Source organism: Pteropus vampyrus, unplaced genomic scaffold (assembly GCF_000151845.1).
Source record: "Pteropus vampyrus isolate Shadow unplaced genomic scaffold, Pvam_2.0 Scaffold13, whole genome shotgun sequence".
Classification (NCBI taxonomy): domain Eukaryota; kingdom Metazoa; phylum Chordata; class Mammalia; order Chiroptera; family Pteropodidae; genus Pteropus; species Pteropus vampyrus.
Window position 1 is genome coordinate 11812575 of NW_011888794.1, and position 5704 is coordinate 11818278.

Consider the following 5704-nt stretch of genomic DNA (forward strand, 5'->3'; position numbering starts at 1 on the left):
AAACACAGGTCACATAATTCTAGATCGTGTGTGTTTGTGACTCTGTGTGTGTGTGTATGTGTGTGAACGCACACAATGTAGAAATAAACAGTGTATTGTGATAGAGACCACCACAGACAACCACAGGGGCAGTCAAGGAAATCTACTATTTAAGGAGATTTAAACTCGTATGACCCCCCCATAGAAAGACCCCAAGACGCACGTTGGCGACAAAATCAGTACAACATTCTGACGTGGGAGAGAGCATTTTACTCTGTTCTAGGGAAGGAAAGAATAACTGTAGCGAGAGAAAGAACAGCCTGGGATAAGTTAGGAAGCCTGGTGGGGTCTAAGGCATGAATGAATACCATAAAAGGAGAATTTAGATTCAATTCTAAGTACAAAAACAAGTCTTCCCTGGAGATAGAATTTGTGAATTATCATCGCCCAACACGTGACAGTAAGTGAAACTGACTTGGGAAATTATAGATAGGTAATAGTTTAGGACACACGCCCCACGTTCCTTAATATTTAGTGGTCAAAGTGCAGGCCCTCCCATTGGGTGGGAGGGGGAGCTGAAAGAATGTTCTGTAGGACAGAAGGGTAACAGGGAGAATTCTACTACAAAGGCATTTCAAGGAGAAAGAGTCGGCTGAATCTGATGCTACCGAAAGAGTGAATTATGGTGAAGCTAAAATACTGTCAACGGGATCTGACAAAAAGAGAGGTCACTGATGACCTGGACAAAATCATGCTAGACAGAGGGAGACGTCAGTTAGAGCATTCAAATTTTATCTTTAATAACTATTTATACAAAAATCTTCCTAAAATATGACTTTACTCTTTTCTTAAATCAAGACATAATTTTATCTTTCCCTAAAGGCTCAATTATTAGGTATATTACCCCTATATAGTTATTCAAGATAAAATTTGAGTGTTTTAACTGAAGTCTCCCTCCCTCTGTCTAGCATGATTTTGTCCAGGTCATCAGTGACCTTTCTGTCAGACCCAGTTGACAGTATGTTAGCTTTGTCCCCACTCTGTCTCTAGATGGGTATGTGTGTATCTGTGTGTCTGCCTGTGTCTGTGATGGTTGTTTGGTTTTTAAAATATCTAAGCTTTTAAGCTTTTTCATTCTCCTCTCTTAATATTGGGCTACGTGGGCTACATAGCATGACTTCTTGCTTTGCTGGCCTAGTTAAATAAATACATACTTGATTAAAAACCAATAAAAAATACTGGGTTCAAGTTTCAGTTAATATGTATATAATTTGTGTAATTTTTTGAAATAAGAGGTTAAGGCAAATTGTCTCATCACTAAAAATCCCATCCCTGCTTTTCACAAAGTGGTGGTGGGAAGCAAATGACGTCCATGAAATCAGCAGTAAAACCGTAAAACATTATGCAATTATAGACATTGGTATTATTAGATACTAAATATTCTAATTCTAGAAAATCCATCTCTTTTTAATTAATTTACTCTTTGTACTCTTCTCTGAGCTACAAGGTTTGGTGAAGATTTTAATTGTGGGTAGTCTAAAATGGGAGATATGATTTGACGTCAGAGCAGCTCTCGCTTTGTGTCAAGTACGAAGGTTATTTCGGGTCACATGCCCTGTTCTTTCTCTTTACGACATTGCTGTTAGGTTGCTAAGGGCATCTCTCAGTGACATCAAGAAGGAGGGGGTTAATTCACTCAGGCTTTGCTGAATATTATGTAATGAGATTTACAAATATGCACAGCATTTTTGCTTTTCATTGCATTACCGTGTCTTCTCATTTAATTCCCAAGATCGCAGTACAATAAAGAACAAATAAGTTATAGCAGTAGCAGCTACTGTTGAAATACTGATGTTTTTTTTTCTTTTTTTTTTTTAAATTGAAAATGCCCATCTCATGGGCCAAGAAGCTCTGGAGTGCAGTTTGCTACTCAAGAAAATAATTATTCAACATGCTAAAAGGGCAAAATTGAATTATCTAGATAATTGTCAGAGTGGCACGTAATAGCAGATTTTGTTCTCATTTGTTTATTTGCATAAAACTTTAGGTAAGTGCTCCTGTAAAATGGATATTTTAAGGTGTAGAAATCTTACTATAAGCCGGTATTTAGAAACGAATTTCAATTTTAATTAAATGGGAGAATAAACACCTCTTGAGTGACGTCCTGATATGGACATAATAAAGTAGGCCAGAGTCAAAGTTCAGAGTGTGGCCAAGTCCAAGCGCCTTCTTTCTCAGCTTGACTTCATGGTACAGAAGTATCTTTAGAGACTTGTATTTCAGAGGAAATGATCTAAGGCTTTATATTATAAAATGACTGAAGCCACTTGTTTATTGACTATAGTATCAGGTCTGCGGACAGACAGTAAATGCCAAAATACGGTAATCATTTTGAAATCATTATTATAAGCAATGTTGTTGGAAGGGAACTGTATATGAGACATTCAGAACCTAGTTCTTCATCTACGTAAACATGGCCACATCTTGGTATAACGAGGTCGACAAAGTCATGTTCCACTTAGGTAACGAACATGCTCCCCTGGAGGGGGGTTTTGTTTTTTGTTTGTTTTTGTTTTCCTTACACTATCAGAGGATTCTCTTAAAGTTACACTTTGGAAATTTCTACCACAATTGAATTAACGTTGAGAGATAGGGTAGGAGCATATGGCAATCTGTGCAAGCTAACGAAAGTCAAGTTTGTGAAGAAAATCGGAATGGTGGCTGTTCTATTCTAAACTTAATCAATTCATCAAATCCTCACTGAAAAATGACTGTCGTATGTGTGAAGATTGAAAATCACTGACTAGCAGAAACTCCACCTCTCATATATCTGTTTTTGTTTGTTTGATTTGTTAAACAAAAGAAAAAAGACATAACTGCTGAAGAATGGATAGAGACAGTCTTTGTTTTGAGAACAGCTTAAGGAGTCTGAAACCAAACTATAAGTTAAGATTATGATACTTTAGAAAGAAGTGGAGAAGGATTGTGGAGAGGTAACAGTAAATGCTGATTTTATCTTTCTAGTGTTAAATACAAATATTGATAATGCACTATAAATTCATATTCTCTGATATACTCTCTAAAGTTTTGGTGTGTTGCCCATTTTTAAAAAGTGTGAGATCAAAGCCAGACTTCAGAACATCTGGGAAAACACACATAACTGATACCATTTACCTTTAATTCATTAGAAAAGACATGCATAAAAAGTATTATAAAACATCTGTGAACATTTTCTTGTCTTTCTTCCAATATAGAATTGATAAAATAAAAATAAATTTGCAGATGTAATTGTTAGTTTTCATATTTAGATTTCTATGATCATCAGTCTTCTATAGAGATATAGTATACAACGATGTTTTAATAGAAATGAGAATGTATATTTGTATTCCCCTAAGGTTAAATAGAGCTTAACAATTCTAAATATTACTAATATGAACACTCATTACTTACTTTCATTGTAGGGAGGGGGAAATTAAGTCATGAAGAATAGTTACTTTACAAGATGAGTGTGGCAGGTAGAAAATACCTAAAGGACACTTCTTACATAATTTATATTCAGCCATCACCCTTTAGTTGCTATAACGCTTGAGTGAAATTTTCCCTTAAGCCCTATTTTTCTTCAAGGAGTAGAATGGAGCATTCTACACATTGAAGCAGATTTGTAGTTATTTCCCAAAGGGAAAGTAAGGTCAAAATCTAACAGGGCTATTTAGGTTGAAAAAGAAAGACAAATAGCAAATAATTCATAATTGAGAGAACAATAGAAGAAATAAACCTAATAATAAATTTGCTTCTTGTCTTAAAATTCTAAAATCCTAAGAAATATGGACAATGATGGAATTAAAATTGGGTGAATAATTTCAAGGTAAACCATGTAAAATGCTTATGCATAAATTATTTTCCAGACTTGAACTGCTTATTTAAAATAAGGCCAAAGCCTAGTCAAAAATTTGAGATTTTAATAGATCGTAGTAAAATAAACTTTAGATAATTTCCTTCTCTAATTCACATTTAATTCTCCAATGAACATATTAGATATCTATAATATCACTATTTACAAAAGAGAAAACAGAGCCCTTAAGCAGATTAAGTCATTCACTCAAGGCTACAAATTTACTAATACGATCGAGGTAAGAGTGTTCCAAGTCTTAATGCACTATAAACTCATATTCCGTTCATTTCCATTGCTCTTTCCAGTACATCAGATAGACTCTTAGTCACAAAAATTTTCTCCCTGGAAAAATTTTTTCATTCATGATTGAAAGCAAGCAATATAGACCGGAGGTAAAAGGCTAGCACATCTTCTCCCCGAAACACAAGTATAAAACTCGACCATATTCTCAAAAACAACCATTTTAAGGCTCTGAAAACTGAACAAAAGCAAACAACAAATTGAGTAGTATTTACACATAAAACAGCTGCCGGAACTTCAGGTAAGAAAGGCAGGTGTCAGTGTCCTCTCTGTGTCAAGCTGCTCCCAGCCCTCTATACCCGGATCGGCTGGGCCTGAGAACTGCACAAAAGGACTCCATCCACGTCTCTGAGCTGAGAGACTTGACCAGACTTTACAATGGCCTCTAGCAGCTCAAAGCCTCGTCCTGAGGGTGGCCCTGGCCCTCCTCAAAAAGCCTGCCTCAGAAAGCCACCTTTGTAATTCCTGTCTCCGCCTCTGAGATGTGAATCCTCTACTACCCAAAGGTGCTTCCTCAAGGACCTAGGTAGGGGCTGCAGCCCCTTCAAAATGCTAACACCCAGGAAGAAAGCTCGCTCTTTCTTACCACTTAGCTGGGGAGGGGAGAGGGGAGAGTGCTAACTTATTTGGGTACCTTGATCCAACTTGCACAACTGCCTCAGGTCATAAAAATACAAGCAATTTGTTTCTCCTCTGCAAAGTGCCAATTAACAAGCCCAGATGGCTTAGTGACATGGGCCAAGACCCACCCTGCCATTAAAGCTCTTCAGTGTCCTTCCTTGAACACAGCTCAGTGTTTAAAAGGTCTGCTGCCGTTCATTTGGGTGGAAATGAGCTCAGTTCTAGACTGAAGTCTTTTTCCTAATAGAGTAGAATCTGAATAAAATCTGTCTTTACAGACTTGACCTAGAATCTGGCTTTGTTTCTCTTTAAAGCACAGTAGATTCGTCAGACTCTGATTTCTTTTAACAACAGAACAGATGTATCCAAGTGTGGCTAACTCTAAAAATCAGCAGCTTTGCTGCCAGAAGAGGGTGAAGTGACTTGGAGCAAAAAACAAAAACTTAGAGCCAGCAGCATTGTCAGTAAAAGAAGCAAATCTGGTAGGAAATAAATAGGGGTTCTAGTTGGGTTGAGTGCTAGAGAATCCAGAAATTTAAGAAATCTCTAGTTAATGAGCAATCCATAAAAGGGTTAAAAAAGCTCTTCACCTATGCCTGGGTAACTCGGAAATCACAGGTGTGCGCTAGGCAGACCTGAGAGACCAGTGCAAAGTAGACCCTGACGCAGATATTAAAATTGCCTGAATTTTGTTTGTTTGTTTGTTTATTTTGAGGCGAGGCACCCCTTGGTTGACCTCACAGATTGCAAGGACCTTGTTAGCTTACAATCCTTTATTTTTTTTTATTTTTTACGCCTACAGTACCTGGTCTTCCTAGGTGGTCTCTCATCCAAGTACTAATCAGGCCCGACCCAGCTTAGCTTCTGAGATCAGATGGGATCAGGCTTGTTCAGGGTGGCATGGCCGTAGAA

The 5704-nt window shown here is 37.3% G+C and overlaps 1 pseudogene; it reads right to left on the reverse strand.

The window, feature by feature from the left end:
- Nucleotides 1-5585: 5585 nt before the first annotated feature.
- On the reverse strand, nucleotides 5586-5704 carry LOC111733229 (annotated as a pseudogene).